Source organism: Pollicipes pollicipes, unplaced genomic scaffold (genome assembly GCF_011947565.3).
Source record: "Pollicipes pollicipes isolate AB1234 unplaced genomic scaffold, Ppol_2.1 Scaffold_3087;HRSCAF=3621_pilon_pilon_pilon, whole genome shotgun sequence".
NCBI classification, from domain to species: domain Eukaryota; kingdom Metazoa; phylum Arthropoda; class Thecostraca; order Pollicipedomorpha; family Pollicipedidae; genus Pollicipes; species Pollicipes pollicipes.
In genome coordinates this window covers 37744279-37763616 of record NW_023596225.1, presented here as the reverse complement: position 1 = coordinate 37763616, position 19338 = coordinate 37744279, and the positions used below count along the sequence as shown (strand labels likewise).

Genomic DNA, 19338 nt, shown 5'->3' with positions numbered 1-19338 from the left:
ACACCAATGACTGTCACTCACCTTTTCATGGGTACTCTTGGCATTTTAATTCCCTTCCCCTCTTTCTTATGTTGCATGACCCCCAAATTAAGACACAAGGGTGCCACCTTACATAGCATACTCGCCAACGCAAGAGTCCGAAGTCAAACTCTCCCCGCTGTGATTTTTTAACACAAAATCTGGTAGCGCTTTCTCTCCATGTTGACGGGCTGACAAAAACCCGGCGTTGTCAGCCGGGCGTGACGTAACAGGCGGCATGACTTTCTGGTCATGTCACGTAGGTAAATACTGGACCATGATTGGCGCCGACAAACGTGCTAACGACAGGTCGAACATGGGCCGTGGTGTGTGTGTGTGTGTGTGTGTGTGTGTGTGTGTGTGTGTGTGTGTGTGTGTGTGTGTGTGTGTGTGTGTGTGTGTGTGTGTGTGTGTGTGTGTGTGTGTGTGTGTGTGTGTGTGTGGTCTAAACTAAAAGGTAAATTAAAAAGGGAAAGTAAAGAAAAAAGCTTTCTCGTCCGCCCACCTATCGAACGCTCCGTCACCATGCATGACGTCACGCCCTCCAGCTGATCATCGTGCTGGATCTGTCGGGAGCGAACGCACCGTCAGCACACATGACGTCACGCCTTCCTGCTGACAATCGTACTGACGACAGATCTGGGCGCAAAGTGACCATTGCAGTGGACGCCCCCCAAAACACCAATAAACAACAATAGACGACAGATCGAACGGGCACTGGAAAGCCTGCAAGGTAAGTGATGTCTATTTGGAGAGTACCGTTCCGCTGCACAAAAAAACGTTTTGAGGTTATGAATTGTTTGAAGTTTTCATTTTTACAGCAGCAGGGCAAATTCAAGTAGCCAAAGTCCAGGGGAAGTCAAGTGTGGGTTAGGTTAGGTTAAGCTTTAGGCTGAGCCAACTATGATTTAGAGGTGATGCCCCTGGATGGCTCTTCAAAAGTTGAAAATCAGGGTGATGAGTTCACGCTTAATTCTTGGTCTTCACCCTCAGAAAAATCCTGGCCGTGTCCCTGCTTCTGTTCCAACCTAACCACTAGAACCAGCAGCTGCAGTCTCCATGTCAAACACTTCGGACAATCTTTTGAGAGAATTGTCTTGAAAGCTGTAGAAGAAAATCAGCTGATGTAATTGTGAAAGAACTTGCTTATGTGGCAAGCTGATAATTTTTTTTGTGTCTGGTTGTAAAACTTTTCATATGTAGTTGCCTGCAAGAGGATGGGTGACAGAATTTGCATTTTGATAGCAGACAATGATGATACTTATGAACAGACAGGATAACACAGTTTGTCTCAAAGAGTGTATTTAAAATCAATCAAACACTGTGCTGGAGGATCTGACTGGGAGGCCAGGTTCAAAGAGACTGTGGTGCATGATAGAAAGAAGATGTCATGCTTTGACATTGTTTTTAGGCCATGTGCATGGTCCTAGGCCATGTGCATGGAGTGAAGGTGGATGGTTTCTAGCATTTAATGCTGGTTTTCCAAGTATTACATGATGCATGAGAGTGATTGATATGTGGTCTTGGATATGGAGGGTAGTGTTAATCTTTATTTTACATGCATAGAGATGCCTGCCTGGTCTGGCCATAGAGGACAGAGCAGCTATAGTATTTTGAATATCTTGGCTGGTTAATTCCTTCAATATTTAGAAAAATAAAGCACTCACTTAACATAACTGGTGGATGGATGGGAGCAAATCAGAATTCCTCTGAACCCCACTATTCAGCAAACTCCAGTACTCCTGCATCACTTGAGCAATATCATGGGAGTGTGATTGGTAAAAAGTATGTTTGCACTGCACAAAGTTATAGAATGCTGCTGTTGACAGGAAATAATTCCACTACTTTTAGCAGCATAGATTTGCTGATAGGAGTGAAATAAGCACACACTGGCTTACATGGTGTATTTCTCACATATCCTTAAATCAGTCTTACTGCCTGACATGCCTCAATTTAGCAATGACAAAGATCCTTAGACCTACAGAACTTGTCCAAACAGTTTCAAATGCCATCAGAGAGGGACGTCCTGCAACTTTATTTAGCAGCCCATTCTAATGATTCAGTCCTGTTTGACTAAATGACATCTGCCTCTTCTTAGTTCTGCACCTGCCTTTTGCTAATTGGAACTGATTTGCTTTAAGTATATGCCTAATTTCCAGTGCTTCTTGTAGATCTACCTTATGTATCCCTTCCACAATCATGAAAACCTCTATCAGAGCCCTTTAAATGTACATTATTTCAGTAACTTAGAGGGCTTCATACTGATGTGCAGATGACTGCTGCCACTGGCTGCAGGCCATACCTGTCAAGGCCAATTAGCAAGCACCTAAAGCAACCCAAACCCATCCCACCACAGGCAGCCATTGCACCATGGGTGGGTGGATCAGAAGTTGGGCATTCTAACCAACTTAGCCACCATGGCATAACAACACATGACTAAATTCCTTCAAGTGACAAATATTAGTTCCCTATCATTGTCATTAAAACCACATGTGTCCCATCTGTTAGTGTTCAGCACCTGTGCTGTGCCTGTGTTGGGTAATGTTCTGCACACCATTTCAGATCAGGCACATGCTGCACTGGCCCTGGTTCAAGTGGCTTCTCGTATTTCAGCGGAGGCGTGTGCGGCTTCGCCGGCTCGATGCGGAGCGCACGCCCATGTCTACGGCTGAGCTGTTCCTGCAGGACGGCCAGTGGGTGTTCACTTTCCACCTGCTGCCCGGCACCTGCCTGGAGGCCGCCTGGGAAGCATCCCTCCAGCCGGCGCCCCTCTGCCCTACAGGTCAGTGCGCAGTCAGCCTGTGCGTGGGCCGTGAGGGTGGCGTGCTTCCACGATCGACACCCGCCTGCCAGCAGTCAGCCTCCCAGTGACCACACATCCCGCCGCCTCGGCCTCTGCCGGCCCTTGCCTATCATTAATTCACGGAAGAATGGATGATCAAATGCGACGCGTGCGGAGGTGACGGGAGCATGGCTCGCTCAGTGGAAGGATCAGCTCCGTTCAGCGTGGCCGCCGCTTGTTATCCGGACAGGCTGGTGCCACGACCAGCGTCCATCCAGCCCATTCGCCCGCGTGGCGTCATCCGTACCTGGCCGAACGGGCGGTCGACCTCCGCCCGCTGGTCCCTTCATGGACCGCACCTGCCGCCGGCCTAAGGGCACAGACGTTCGTCGCATTCGTCGCGATTGCAACCTATACTGCAACCGACGTCTGAGGATTTCGTGGACACGGTTCTAGCCCAGCTCTTAGCTCCTGCGTTGCTGCACGTCCGGGTGTCGGCGCGTCGATGCTTAGCTGCAACCACGGCCAGGGGGCGGCATTCCGTCATGGACTGCCCCGAGTTTGGCATCGGCATTGGCGCGCGCCTCTCGCATCCTATAGAGCTGGCACGTGCCCGTCCCGCGGACGCTAGCTCCGCGGCGCTCCCAGGCCGGGTTACCGTCGCCGCTGGTCCACCCCGCCGTCAGAGGCCAGCGTCGCGTGCCGCGGGTCACGTCGCCCGGCCGCTGGCGTGCGCGGGTGGCGGTGTGCTCGTGTCGACCGGCGCCTGTCGTGGCGCTGCGGGGGGCGGGGCGTGCCGGTGCGTGCTGACCGCTGCCGCCCCCGCGCGTCGATACGCCATCGACCGGCGCATCCCGCGCGCCGCTGCCTCGCGGCGCCGAGGTCAGGCGGCGCTCAGTCGACGGCCGAATCGAGTCGCCGGCGGCTAGCTCTGCGGCCGCGGCACCAGCCGGCACGGCTTGGAGCGGCGCCACTAAGCGGTGTGCGGCGGCGCCCGCCGGCACCGGCACCGGCGGCGGGGCGCGGCGGGCACGGCCGGCGCCGCGGTGGCGGCACTGAACCACGGCCAGAAGTGAGTCAGTGGCCTCCCGCGCCGCGGCGACGACGCTGAACCGCGGGCAGCAGTGAGTCGGTGTCCTCCCGCGCCGCGGTGGACGCCCGTGCGGCGCGTGTTTTGCGATCGATCGCCGCTCCACGGACCGAGCGCGCAGGCGAGCGTTCGGGGTCTGATAGGCCGAGATCCGCGGGCCTGGCATCGCTCGCGCCTGTGTTGTCGTTGGCAGCCAGTGACTGAACTCCAAGACCGGCCGTCCGGCCATGGCGCCCGTATTATTAGATTAATCGCTGGGCAACGTAACCTCGTGCGACGGCGCCCCGCTCCGCCATCCACCGGGCCGGGCCGGGCCGCAGCCTCCATTGATCGACCGCCGGCGGAGGCGCGAGCCGGCGGCCCCGACGGACGCGAGTGGAGCCGGCGACGGACGATGCGGCCCGGCGCTCGGCGTCCGCACCCGCTATGCTCTTCAGCGTGCGGCCGCGCCCGGCCGCCCTGCTGCTGGCGCTGTACGCGCGCCACGAAGGCCGCGGCGGCGCCGGCGGCGGTCTGCTGTCGCTCCCCGAGCCAGTGGTGGCGTGCGCCTTCTACGGCCCGCTCAACTCGGACTTGGACACGCTGGCCGGCTCGCTCGGTAGCCAGCTGGCCGGCATCGCGAACTGCTACGGCGTCCTGCTGCAGACAGGTGGGTTGGCGTCGCCACCCGCCTCCCGCCCGGGAGAGGAGGGGGGCGCGGGCCCGCTGCCGCCCGGCCTGGCGCCGTAACGCTGGGGGAGGGGGACGGCCGGGGAGGACGCCCAGAGCCGCGGAAGACAGGCGCGCTGCAATTGTGCGTCAGCCGGAGGACGGACTGTCGACGGTCTGCACACTTATTGTGAGAGCGGTGTTTGCGAGACATAACCAGGACCAGAGGCCCAGTTTCCATAGGAAGGAAAGCGTTTTCCAAGGGGAAGCAAGTACCGATTACGTAACGGAGGAAAATGGCGGTTGTTCACAGACGGATGGATGACGTTTGTAAGAGCCCTGTTAAGCGGGCCTTGGCGCGTTTGATGGCGTCACAAGTACGCTGACTTGCGACGCCTGCGACATCTGCTATTCTCAGCCTGTCGTGGAAAAATAACACGGTTGCAATGGTACGGGAAGCAAAACGTGAGTTATGTAATGGAAGGATAACAGGGTGTACTTTGACGTAGCCAAAGCATTATCGGTGTTCTGATACTGTGTGTTGCAATTTGGAGGAACAAAGCCGGAAATCACACTTTCCCGCACGTGCACCTGTCCTGTTATGTACCTGCTTTGCGCGTCTATGCGAGTTTTTAATCGGCCGTGAAATCGTAAGGCGCTGATTGTTATAACGAGGCCTGCGTCCTTGATCTGGGAAGTACAGAGGGTTTCAAACCCCCACCGTCAGCCCGCCGTACTGTGTCCCCCCGAGCCACTGAGGCCGCTTGTTTCCGGTCCGACGCCGGTGATAGGCATTAGGTGCGTGATTTAGCGGCGGTAAAGACTCGCACAGTTAGTTCGGTCGCGGAATGACGACAGGAGCTTTCTGCTCTAGCGGTGCGCCCATTTGTCGCGGTCTCGGCGTGGGACGAATCACCGTGACAACAAATCATTTCCGGAAGAGCGCGTGACGCCTTCACTTCCCGTGCTTCCTCCGAGGCCACTGCGTGTAGCGAAGCCCAGCCCGTCGGTCGGCGAAGCCCACTCGCTCACATTCAAGCTGCTCGTTCGGTCCGAATACTAGGGAACGGTCCATTCTGATTGTTGTGGTGATAAGTTCAGAGACCCCTGGTGGTTGGCAGCCAGCGCTGGCATGTTGTGCCGCGCCAGAGTGTCTTAACCCGGCTGGTGACGGCAGCCAACTATCGACTTTTGAAGCCCAGTGTCCAGCGACAGGCCTCGAGCTTCTGTGTAATGCTGTGACATTGGAAGGGATGCCCGAAATAGTTCCCTGCTCCGCGCGTGCCACTACTGGTGACAGATCTGCTAGAAAGCTCGCAGCATTTAAATGAAGCGCCCCTGTACCAGCGTGGATCGGTACAGTAAGCGTGATTAAGAAGCAACCGGACGGGGGCTGGCAGCCGCTCTGTAAAAGAGATTGCCACTGCAGCCAGACCTGTGTTCGACTTCAGTTTTCTTTACCCGGCTCAGGACCGGCTCACAGATTTTGGGATCCGATTGGATCCGATTCACACGATTTCAGCATAGGATATAGAAATGCAGGATGTGTGTATCATGTGATGTTCTCTGGTTCTTGGCTGAGATTTGGCAAACTAGATCAGAATCAACAATATTGTGCTTGCTGCTTAGAACTGACCATAACAAACTTTTGGCCGATTTCGCAGAGAACGTCTTATTAATGCTGCATGTTGTTCATTTTAGCACTGAAATGGTTTTCTCGTTTTTCTGGGCACGCTATGTTTCCTCATGTTACCATTTTAATTTGAGCAATTTGACTCACTGAGGCGACCTTGTTTGAAAAGATCGACTCATCATTCAGCTCATGAAATTGACAAAGAATGTGATTCAACTCATTGCTCAAAGCGGCATTTCTCCTGGCGAATTGACTCAGCTCGCAACTCACCCCCAAAACGAATGACTCGTGAGCCCACTTGCAATTCAGCTCGAGTCGAACACAAGTGTGACTGCAGCACGGCATTGTATGATGCGTTTTCTTCGCGTTATACCGCGGGCCCATGCTCCCAACCTGTTACCAGGGAATGCCGTTGTCGGTGCTGCCCGAAAAATGCACCCTGTTTCCCTGTTTGATAAGCGATGGCAGAATTAACGGGCGGTGGTTAAAATGCTACCGGGAAATTCCAGCCATGCCTTTTTACATGTATAGTTTTATGTCATTGTACTTATGGTTAGTCGAGCAACCAGGGCTTTGGCAAGTGGTAGGAAATTTGGTTGACAAGACATGGACCTCGATAGTAAAGTGGTCACCCCGAAAAATCGCCGGACATTGCCCATTTGCTAATGAGGAAATGTTTTCCTTGATTTTTATGTGAACCTTCTAGAACTTGAATAGAAGCCAGAAGCTACCGCGAAATCAATTATGCCTGAATTTTATGGCCAAGAAACTGAGGAAGTCATGCGTTAAGCGAATGCATGGAATCAATCACCTGCGCTCTTAATTTTACAGTGGTCCGGTGGACTCTGTAAACCAAAAGAGCTCATAAGCTTTGTCGAAATTGTTATCTGGGTTGTACAGACACGTTAGATACCGCGAATGCAAGTTGTAGTTGGCAACGTTTCAACTGTTTGCATGAACATGGCCAAGCCATGTTTGGTCGGAAATGCTCGACATTTGGTGAGGACGGATTTGTGATCCGAATCATGCAATGTGGTTTTGAGCATGCACGTTCACAAATATTGGCAACAAAAACTACGACGCCAGGCGTTTTAGTCTCCATATGCCGTGCAGTTTTGGCTCCTCGGCTGACGCTAAGCTATGGCCAACGGGTGGATGGAAATGAGAGCACATCTGAATGAAGTACCTTTGGACGCTTCAGGGAATCAAATTGTACATTTGGAAGGTAGTCCGGGCGTACAAAAAAAGCTGTGCAATTTGTGGCTTGATGATGCATCGGATTGGGCTTTACAGCACCCCGAAGTGGTACTGTCTGTTGGTGGACCTGGAAGAGTAAAGGTGAAATCTCGTTTTCGCGTTCCTTTAACTGTTAATCTGTCCAGAAGACACCCTCAAAGTTGAGAAAAGACGCCCTTGGACGGCACGAATACATTTTGCAAGATATTCAGAACCAATATTCCACGACGGTCGTTGTCGCGCGCACGGCGTCGCCGCCCTATGTTACTTGCAGCGGCCAACGCCGTTCGGTTTGACGAAAACTGCAACCCAGGTTATCGCTGTCCTTGCTCCCAAGACTGCCGGCGCGCAGACTCAAACGTTTTGATGTAATTTTTTTCACAAGTCGTCTCTGCAAAAGAAGAAAAAACGTTTTTAGTCAAGCATGGGATGGCCTTGTTCATTTTTGAACTCGTTTCTACTCGCCCTATTTAACACTAATGAGACCCCGTAGTTCGTTCCGGAGAAGGAACCCTTTGAGTAGAACACTAGGGGTCACATTACTGTTCCCGGTCATGGGCTAAAGAGCCATTCCGTCCCACGGTGTCTTCGGCTGCGTGTCTTCGGGGTGTCTTCGGCGGGGTGTCTTCTGGCTGCCATTGCGACGATACGGGGCGAGATCTCCTGGCCGGTTAGGACCTTTACGTTGACCCCCGCTGGCCCGGGAGGCCTTCTGACCCGCGCAGTCAATCCCAGAAACCCTCAGAAGCCCCAACGGAAGAACCCATATTGACGTAACAAAATCCCTGATCGCCCCAGGTGGTCCATAATTGGCATGTGGATTCCAGCTCGACTTAACGGGCCCATGCTGAAATCGGGTTGGAGGGCCCACCATTCGGTGCTCTGGGCCCTTAATGTCACAGGACCCTTCCATTGTCTCAGTGTGAACACTCAGCATAACTTTTCATGTTTCCTTTCATTGTCAAAGGGGCCCGATCAACGCAATAGACACTTCGTTACTCTGTCGTAAGTTATTGAAGATCCCGTCCCCCTCTGTTGAGTCAATCCTAGCCTGACCGACTCTCGGCACCCTGTTGACACAGGGGTTCTATACCCCGTTGGACACTAGGTCCCTGGACGATACAGAAGCCCCGCATTGCTGCATGGGTCCCGACCGATGTAAATTGTGGGTCCGGCCATGTCCCTGCTTGGGAAATGGCTCCTAAAGGTCAGACCGACACAGGGCCAACTGTTCGATTGTGGTGACCTGGCCAAACTAGCGGGACGCCCTGTCTCAGGGTCCCTAATCAGTGCAAGAGGCCCTCCAACTGACATTTGAGATCACGGCCCTATGGGCGGGGGTCCTCAATATGACAAACAGAGAGCCCTTTAGGCCCATGAGTCTTCCAAACGGTCCCTTAATCTTTGTCTCGAGGGGCCCATTGACCCTCTTCGGGCCCCTTCAAATGCGTCACCTGGTCGACCAGGGGTTACTTGTCGCCACGGGACCCCTGTTAGCCACTGTAACCTCGGACCGACATAAGGGCCTCTCATCGCGGCAGGGACTCCGAGCGAAGCCAAGCGTGGTACCTGCGTAGTTCCTGCTTCGGAATTAGGCTTCAAGGGCTCAGACGGACTTGGATCCAGCTGTTTTACTCCGTGTGGAGACTTCATACAAAAGGGATAGAGAACCCTTATAAGAGGGCCCTGAGAGGAGCTCTCTGACTGATATTTCAAGTCACGGCACTACGGGTGGGGGTCGGTCCCGAGTCAAATCGGGCCCCTGGTCTTTGGTCCTGAGGAACCCTTCGCCCCCTCTTCGGACCTCCTCAAACAAAACCCGTGACCGACTAGCTGTTAGCTGGCACATGACCCTGTTAAGCATTGTGGGCCTCCGACAGTCGCCGGGGGCCTGACGAACGCGAATGCGTCGGTGTGAAAAATTCAGCAGCATGGATATTCTGATCAAGTTACCGATACTAACTTCAAGAAGGATTAAGAATGTCGTCTTATTTTAATGTGAGAAGTTTGAAATAATCCATGTTTGTGACCTTCTAACTTAAGTCGTCCGTAGCACCGTGCCAGCGACATTGAGATCAAAATCTGGGACAAGCCAGTGAGACCGTCGAGAGCCCGTTGAGTCGCAATAGCGCGACAACTAGACCAAGAGTGTGGGGAATCTGAGCCTTTCCTTCCCAATCTCCTAATATCGCGCCGTGCGTACAATGACGCACTAAGCGGCACGCTATGTCCTCGAGACAGCTGTGTATCGATTGTCGCGCCCCTGCCAGTCACCGCCGCGTGCTCCCCCTCCACGACCGGCTGTGTCGTGAGTCACCGGCTGCCCCCCGCCGCACGGCCCCGGCCGCTGCAGCCCCGGCCCCGACTGACCCGTGCACGCCCCTGCACGTCACGGCCCGGCACCAAGTGTCGCGGCCCCACCTGGCTGGCGTCATCGTCTGTCCAGCGCGAGATAGGGCGTGGTCCCCACCGGCTGCCGACTGGGCGCCGTGTGCCGCGCGCTGGAGGCGCCGCGTTTCCGCGCGCTGCGTTTTCAGCATGAGCTGTGCAAACTTGTGGTGAGGTCCTAGGCGCTCAGTGCTTGGGGTCACTGGTACTCAGTAACCATGCGATCGCCCCCACCTCATGCTGTAGATATGAGGTGGGGGCGATTGTACTATACAACATACTGTACATACCACACTATACCACATACTGTACATACCATACTATACCACATACTGTGCATACCATACTGGACATACCACATACTGTAGGTATGTGGCGTGTCGATAACATGGTTGACGTAAGGGCGTTGGATCATCTGCCCGTCTCATTGCTGCATTTGAGGGTAACTCAATCCCCCACTTCACGTGCGAGAGAAGCCAGGACAATATTGATAGTTGATATTTGAAACATCCAAATTTGTGTCCGCCCAAATGCTGCAACGAATCTTATCTTTTGAAAAGCAGCCGGCGAAACCTGGGCGCATACAAAGTCTGGCGCACTATGAGCCATTGATTCACATTCAACATTCTCACAAGCCTGTATCCAGGTCGTACTTTGGAATCTACCCTGTGGAGGCAGATGCCTCCTCAGTGACCTTAAATGCCTACCCGCTCATAGAGTTTCACCTCTCCGTGGAAAATAATGTTCAAATGGACAAATCATCTTAGAAAGCTGGAAGGTTTTTTTGCCAAATGACAAAGATGAGCCAAATAGGCAAGATCGCGCGCCATTGCGAAACAGCTGTAAATGTACATCTAGCATAGCAGCCGTGGCATTAAATTATTCCAAAACGTGTTATGTAAATTAAGACGGACGACGTTCTCCATCTCCCCCCTCCCCCCCCCCCCCTCTTTTGGCCAGCGGACTTGCTTTCCAATAAAAGTTCCCCAAAAAAGATTCACTGAGCCTGCCCCCCCCCCCCCACCCTTTTTGAAACGTACGTAAGCCTATCCCCTGCGCGGCCATTCTGACCTGTGGAGGCCCTATTTTTCCGTAAAGGGCCCATTTCGGCTTGTAGGGGGGCACCCTATGCAATCTAAAGGGGCCATTTTGACGTTTTGGAGTCCCTCCAAGTTGAGCATAGTTTCCGCGCCCCTGGTACTCGCAGCCTGACGGTATCGGGTGGTCCTGAAGTGAAACCCGTTCACTGTCAATTGCCTTGAGCCCGGGCCGTCTCCGAACGCCTGCTGGATCCAGCTGGCAGTCTTGATTCGAAGTTTGTGCCACTGTCATCCCATTAGCCGCTCCATCTGCAGATGTGAGGCCCCGCAGATCGATGGAGTGTCCGCAGTCTTGACGGGCCTCGCGTTGCGGCCAACGACTCGAGTGATGACGTGGTGGTCAGAGAAATAGTCGGCGGTGATCGTAGCCTCTTCGACTGTACGAGAAAGTGAACGGGCTTGAGATGGGATGACTTTTTTTGCTGTGGACAGCGCAGGATGAATAAATCCTGATCTTGCGCACCTATGAGGCCGTTTGGGCCGTCAACATGTCCGGATGGCGATGGATGGCCACCTTCCGGCGCGGCGCCGGCGTCTGCGGATGACTGCTCCTGGCCGGAAGCGCTCCACGGTCATAGCTCGTGGGTTTGTTTGTTATTTATGTCGTGTCCTCGGCCTAGCTTAACTGATTGCTGCCGGGCTGCTCATAATCCTACATAAACGAGGAAGAAAGCAAGTTCTGCTCACTCCCTCAATTAGTCCTCGAAACCTCAGTTGGTAAAAAAACAACTATGTGTAGTAATGTCGTCTGTCTTTAATCTCGGACGCACTGCTGAGCTGCAGTGCATTAGGATGCCTCAACTGATCCACTCTCCAGACCGGAGGACGCTGTCGCGATGGTGTTGCCGGCCCGTCCGCTGACGGCGGGCGGACGGGCCGACAGCCGCTCCCAGCACCAGCCGGCCGACGGCGCGCGCCGTTCCGTCGCGGCGCGGCGTGCTCAGACGCCGGCCGGCCGGCGCGTCACAGCGGTTTGTGCGCCGATTAGCGGGCGGAAGCGGCGGGGCCGCCGGCCGGCGCGCGACGCGGCCGTGGGACCCGCGCGCGAGTTGAACGGACGCCGACGGCGGCGCAGCTGCGGCGCCCACAGCTGGCCGGCTCAGCTGTGCGCCGCGTCCCGCAGTGCAGTGCCGCGGCGCGCGCTGCCCGGGCCGCGGGCGTGCCGAGAACTCTCGGCGGCCGCTGTGTGCCTTCAGCAGAGCCGACCGGCGCGGCTCGACGGCAACCGTCCCGCGGCGCGGTGGGGGGCTGTGCCGGCGGGGTCGGGCGAGCCGCGCTGACCCCGTCAGTGGGTCGGGGCCGCCGGACCTGTTTTTGTCACCTCACCTGTCGCCGCCGCCGCGGCCTGGCGGCGGTGGCCGGGCCCGCGCGCACCTGTGGCCGCCGGGCTCGGCTCGACTCGGCATGTGCCAGGCGGGCGGGCGTGCAGTCGGCCGGCGGCGATGGAGCGCGGCTGGGCCGACTGGACCATGAGCTCGGTGCGCCGCGCCGTGCTGGCCGCCGGCCGCCTTTGGCGCCAGCCGCCGCCCGAGCCAGGTGAGACCGATCCCCGCGTCGGCAGCGTGCCGCAACGAGCACCGTCCCACACCGCCGCCCAGGACGCGCACACTGAGCTTGGCGGCTGTGGCGTTTGCGGCTGTTTGTTTGCATTCTCTCTGCATTCTCTCGGGGTGCAGCTGCTGTCAGCTGCCCGGGGAGGGCAGTTTGTTTTCCTCTGCCCCTGTGCGTGCGTGCGTGCGTGCGTGCGTGTGGGGGAGGGCTGTGGAGGTGTGAGCGTGTGCATTGTTGCTTGCGATTCCACGCCATTCTGGCGCGCATACACCACTGGATGGGCGTGGCCGGACGGGCTGATCTGCGGCGGGGTGACGTGGTCGTGCTGCCGTGCGAGTTACCGCTGCGGTCGCCGGTCGTGCGGCTGCGGTCAGCTGATCGACTCCCGCGGTGGTGCTGCGGTTCGAGGCGGGGATCAACTGAATCGCGAATATCCGCCAGCGAGCGCCGATCCCGATCAGGCCTGACCCGAGCACGAGACCCGACCTGACTTGTCTGAGGTGTTTCTCGCCAGCGGCCTGGGGATCCCGCTATGTTCGGCCCGACCCTGATACCTGACCTGGCCTGGCGTTAGTTAAGAATCTGAGGGGTTGCGGGAAGTGTAGTGGTTAACGCGCCTGCGTCAACCGCTACGCGTCTGGGAAACCACAGATCCGGCGTTCGATTCCCCGCGTTGCCCGCCGTTCCTGGCAGGGTAAGAGGCAGGCGACGCCATATAGCCTCAGCAGTTGAGTGCGTCGTAAAGCCCCAATGGCACACACAGTTAAGAATCCGACGACCTGGAGACCTTGCCAGATCGGATATTACGACAAGATCTGACCTGACTTGAGCGCGAGTGCGGACGGTTCTAGCCTCAGCCGTGTGGTGCGTGACACTGGTTCTGTTCAGTCGGCTTCCCTGGGCTGGGGCCATGTTTTCAGGATTCACACACCGCTTCCGCTCCGCCCTCGACCTGCGGTTGGCTGGCATTGGCCCGGCCGGCCAGTGACGAGACTCGGATGGGCACAGCGCTGGGGCTTGTTTACCGACCGGCCGTCGTTCAACAGAGTGGTTGCCGTGCAGTTGGTCTGGCTGAACCGCTGCAGCTTCGTTCATTCTGCCGATAGCTCCCGCTTGGCACGGCGCGCCCGCAGCGGGCATTGTTTGGTCAGTGGACTTTCGACCGGTGCCCATCGCAGCTCTGTCTCGTCCTGGATTGTCGATCGTATTGTTCCGCTCTCCAGCATTCGTCTGATGTTTAGCCAGCCGTCTCTCCCCCGATTGTTCATCCCTCAGCGCCTTGACGAGCTTCGTTCGTCCTCCGTCCTCGTGTTCTCCCTTTGTCGCCTTGCTGCCCGGCAGCCCGGTCATCCTCACTTTAGTCTCGCTCTCCATGAGCCCTGCTCTTCTCCTAGCTTTTCTCCCGTCAAACTTTCTGGGCCTGTCACCCATACTCCAGTGTCGCTCTCCATGAGCCCTGCTCTTCCCCCAGCCTCTCTCGGAGACCTCTAAGCCGGTCACTCGCTTTTGTCCCAGCGTCTTGCCCGGCAACCCTCCAGCCCGGTCACCCGCACTCTAGTCTTGCTTTCCTTGCTCTCCATGAGCCCTGCTGTTTCCACGGCCTCCCTCTGGGCGACCCTGGAGCCCGGTCACCCGCACTCAGTCTCGCTCTCCATGAGCCCTGCTGTTTCCACGGCCTCCCTCTCGGCGACCCTCGAGCCCGGTCACCCGCACTCTAGTCTTGCTTTCCTTGCTCTCCATGAGCCCTGCTGTTTCCACGGCCTCCCTCTCGGCGACCCTCGAGCCCGGTCACCCGCACTCAGTGTCGCTCTCCACGAGCCCTGCTGTTTCCACGGCCTCCCTCTCGGCGACTCTCGAGCCCGTTCACCCGCACTCAGTCTCGCTCTCCATGAGCCCTGCTGTTTCCACGGCCTCCCTCTCGGCGACCCTCGAGCCCGGTCACCCGCACTCTAGTCTTGCTTTCCTTGCTCTCCATGAGCCCTGCTGTTTCCACGGCCTCCCTCTCGGCGACCCTCGAGCCCGGTCACCCGCACTCAGTGTCGCTCTCCACGAGCCCTGCTGTTTCCACGGCCTCCCTCTCGGCGACTCTCGAGCCCGGTCACCCGCACTCAGTGTCGCTCTCCACGAGCCCTGCTGTTTCCACGGCCTCCCTCTCGGCGACTCTCGAGCCTGTTCACCCGCACTCAGTGTCGCTCTCCATGAGCCCTGCTGTTTCCACGGCCTCCCTCTGGACGACCCTCGAGCCCGGTCACCCGCACTCAGTCTCGCTCTCCACGAGCCCTGCTGTTTCCACGGCCTCCCTCTCGGCGACTCTCGAGCCTGTTCACCCGCACTCAGTGTCGCTCTCCATGAGCCCTGCTGTTTCCACGGCCTCCCTCTGGACGACCCTCGAGCCCGGTCAGTACGGCCGCGACAATGGCTCCGCGTGACGTCACTCAGCCCAGTCAGCTGGGCTCGGCCATCAAGCCATTGTTGGTCGTGGCGCGACCTTGCGTCGACTGTGTCCGCCGGACCGTGCAGCTCGGGGCTGCCGAGGAGAGGCGTTGGTCTCTGCCGCGCACGCGCCGGCACCGCACAGCCCGGTGGACCGACAGCGGGGGGATCAGGCCGCAGAGAGCTCGGGTCGGGGACGGAGACAGGACGGCCGGGCTAGTGTCATTTATCGTGGGGTTTGTGATATGCTTCGGCACGGAAGTAGCTGCAAGTGCTGCGCTTACGTTGATGTGTTGGTTTACTGGTGTCTGTTTTGGTGGCCGAGAATTGGATTGACGGAGTTAGCTGCGAGTTAACTGACAGAAGCATGTGATTAAAGGACAGTCATGCAACGCCTTGTGGGATAGATTTTCACGTCTCTGCGTTAAAGTGTATCGTAGTTGTCCTTTTCTTTGGTCCATGCTCGTCTAATCTCTGCACCGACTGTTGATTTTCGGCAGCTCACGGGGCACCTTGCACCCGCCCTGAACAGGTGGTGCATGTCCCAGGCACACGTGCGCTGCTGTTGTGTTTTGCACCGCTTTTGTCCGGCGCGTGACTGTGCGCTACTGGCTGCAACGTCATTTACGCAGTTGTCACACTGGCTGGTTGTCCTATGCGGGATGCGGTCAACCTGATTGCTTTTGCTGTTGTCTGATGCCGTATGATCGCTGTTCGTCTGCGTGCGGTACGCCACTTATCTGGCCTACGTTACGCCGGTGCTGCCATCTGTTGTCTCGACTGGCGCTCAGACCTCCGCTCCGGTGCGCGCTGCGTGGGGTTCGCTGCGGACTGCTGCCATCTGGTGGACCCTGTGGTGGCGCGTTCAGGAGCTGCCCCGCCGAATGTGGAGATCACCTCCCGCGAGTCTGGCCTTATAATTACCCTCGGTGTTCGTGCGAAAGAGTTCGTTAGTTTTCCGGAGGACCATCGACTTGATTCGAAAACAGACGTTGAAAGGGAAGAGTCTCTATTAGCCAAAGAGTTTCAAGGCAAAAGTGAGAGAGGGGATGGAAGGGCGCCGTCGCACACTCCGAAGTCGTCGTCGTCGTCGTCGTAAACGCCGGTGCGGCTCGAGTCGAGCCGCGCCGTCGGAGCCTGAACGTGGACTGCTAGGCAGGGACCGTGCGTCCCCGCCCGCGTGTCCCCATAAACCCACGTGTGTTTATGGGCTCCAGATGGTGGGGACCAATCGGCAGAGGGGCCGCTCACACCATCGCGGAGACGCCGCCGCCGCCGCGCCGGCAGCGACGGCCCGTTTGCTCGCGAACACTCGGTATGAGCGAGGAAGACCCTGGGCCGTTGGGTTTTCGCCAAGTTCAGTTCTGGCATTAAAGATCTCCGACATTTGATGTACCAGGAGGTACTGGTTAAACGGCGATATTAGGCAAATATTAGGGTTTTGTATGAGAATACACGACTGTGTCGTAGCTGATTTGACCAGCGGACGCTTGGATGCGGTGGCACCCATAGAATGCGGACATGAGGTCATAGGAGAGGCGTTGGACAGTTTTTAGCGTTGCAGATGTTCATGAGCTGGCTGTCCCGTGACGGTATGAGGTATTGGGGAAGCCCATAACTTCCTGACAGTCCAGGCTGACAAACGAACGCAAGCTATGCCTTCTTCTATTCCCAATTCGAGAGCTCTCGCCACCGGACGAGCGAGGAAAATGGTTGATGATGGAACGGCTCCGGCGCCGAGCCTTTCTCGGCATACATGGAGACAGCTGCATGAATATTCCATTAGCATTCGATATTTCAAAGCATGCCAAACAGCATTCATGCGCAGAGCTGTTCACGGATGACTTCCAAGCATGAAGGTCTTCTGCTGAAATCCAGATGGCAGTAGCATCGGCGTTGGAGCGTGGGCTTGTTTCACTGCGGTTCACTGCGTGCCGACTTCAACACATACCGAAGACAGGGCGCTAAATCAACTGGACTCCCGCACAGAAACCCATGGATGTTGTGCCTGACGACCGCGCCGTGCACGTCTGCGCCTAACTAGTTCATGCCTGGTGACCGTTCTGTGCGCGTCTGCGCACAGAGAGGCCCATGCAACCAGCCCATGCCTGGTGACCGTTCCGTGCACGTCTGCGCCTAACCAGTCCATGCCTGGCGTCTGTTCCGTGCTCGTCTGCGCCTAACTAGCCCATACCCGGCGACCGTTCCGTGCACGTCTGTGCCTAACCAGTCCATACCCGGCGACCGTTCCGTGCACGTCTGTGCCTAACCAGTCCATGCCTGGCGACCGTTCCGTGCACGTCTGCGCCTAACCAGTCCATACCCGGCGACCGTTCCGTGCACGTCTACGCCTAACCAGCCCATAACCGGCGACCGTTCCGTACACGTCTGTGCCTAACCAGTCCATGCCCGGCGACCGTTCTGTGCACGTCTGCGCCTAACCAGTCCATGCCTGGCGACTGTTCCGTGCACGTCTGCGCCTAACCAGTCCATGCCTGGCGACCGTTCCGTGCACGTCTGCGCCTAACCAGTCCATGCCCGGCGCTCCGCGCCTCTGACGCAGTCCAGCCTAAGCCATTAGCCTGCAATCTATGGTAAGCTGGAGTCGATCCAGGCGTTCGTCTGGGACTGTTCTGAGTATAGCCAGCGGGCCTGGGGCTCCGAGAAGTTACTCACAGCATTTCTAATCGCGCGTCGTGCCTCCCCTCCGGCCGCACCACGGTATGCGCAGAACTGACAGCGACGTACCTGGCGTCAGCCGGTGCCGCGCCCAGCCGCACGGCCCGATCCGTGTCGAACCGCTCGCTCGTTCGGCTGACGGGGGCGGGCCGCTGGTGCCCGCCTGCTGATTATGAAACCGGTCCGGACGGTGGGTGGCGGCGTCGCCGTCCGCAGCCGTCGCCGGCCGGCCGCCGCCGGACCCGGCGGCGAGGCCGGGTCACCAGCGTCCCCAGGTCACGGACCGAGCTGGGACCGGCTGCTCGCCGAGAATGGCTGCCACGCGCCGGCCGAGTATGATGGAGGCGTGTGACCCGTGCGGAGAAATCAGGAGGCGGTTTGTGTCAAAACAGACACGTTCTCATGAAGCGTTTGCGAGGAAAGCCACCGGTCCGGTAATCATCGGCCGCGAAAGCTTGTGAGAACGACAGCTGAAGGACTGCCCGGCCGGTGAGAGCCGCGTGAGTCGTCTGCCCCGACCGCGCGTGGCACGAACTCGTCCGCGGCGGACGTGCAGAGCCACGGCGTCCCGACCGCACTCGCCCTGAGCCTCGCATGCTGTTTCCGGCGTCGGGCTCATTCCCCACCAGCTGTTCACCGCCATCAGCTGCTGGGCTGCCGCCGCGTTGTCCGCTCTCACGTTGCGGCGAACACGGCCTTCGCACGCGAGCAGCGCGGTCTGCGGCCCACCCTGCACAAATCACCCGAGCCGCTGATGTGTCGGAGGGTCCGTCCCGAGGTGGCGCCCTGGGATCGCCGCTGTCCGTCGCGACTTGGGCGTGCCGCGGCAGCCCCGCGCCACGATGCAGATGCCGGGAGACGTCAGCTGGCGGCTGCAGATGATGTCAGCTAATAACAAAACCGATTAGAACGGCACAAATGCTTATACACGCTCCGGTGCACCGGCTATAGCCAAGCAAACACTCCCATTCAGAGCCGGGGAAATCAACGCGATGGTTGCAGCGCCGTGGGTGGTTCGTTGTTGTCCATTGCGTGTTGCAACTTTCCCAAACATCGATCTATGTCTAGTGCTCGAAACTATTGTTCCACCACTGATTGTTCATTGGTGCTTTTCACTGTCCGTCAACGTTTCTCCGCTCCTTTCCTTGTGTTTTCTCTCTGCCTTTTCTACCGTTGTCCATTAGCACCGACCAGTGGACGTATGGGTGTGGGTGTGGGGTTTGGGCATGAGTGAGTGTGGGCGGTTGTGGGTGTGGGTGTGGCCATGATTGAGTGTGGGTGGGTGTGCACACAGCGTGTGGGGATGTGGGGGTGTCCTGGTACGAGCGGTTGTAGGTGTGGGTGTGTGTGCGTGTGTGCGTGTGCGGCTGCGGGTTACGCCCGCCGTCCAGGTGTGCGTCGGTCACTGACCCGCCCACTCCCGCCCGCTTGCAGTGCGGACGTCGGGCGTGCTGCTCCTGCTCGGCGTCGGCACGCTCGTCTGCTGCCGGCTGTACGCGCGCTACTCGGGCGGTGGCGGCCGCGGCGGCGGCGGCCCGGGCGGTGGCGACAGCGGCTGGCGGCGCGTGCTGAGGTCGCTGCTCGGTGCCGCCTGGGACGCGCCGCCCCGCATCATCGAGCACCCCGACGACGCCTCGCCCGACGACGACATCGAGGTGGGTCCTGCTCGGTCTCGGCCGGCCCCTGGACCGCTTGGCTACACCCGGCCCCCTGCTGTCGCTAACGCACCTCGTTAAGTCGACGACAGAATGGCAGGAACATGCGCCGTCTGTCGTGCCGG

At 57.7% G+C, this 19338-nt stretch overlaps 1 long non-coding RNA gene across 1 annotated transcript; it reads left to right on the top strand.

Annotated features, from left to right (window-relative positions):
- The first annotated feature begins 685 nt into the window (after positions 1 to 685).
- LOC119090699 (uncharacterized) lies at positions 686 to 19071 on the top strand. The gene is made up of 3 exons (XR_005093291.1): positions 686 to 751; positions 2632 to 2800; positions 18993 to 19071. It is a non-coding gene; the product is annotated as an uncharacterized LOC119090699 (long non-coding RNA).
- Positions 19072 to 19338: the final 267 nt, after the last annotated feature.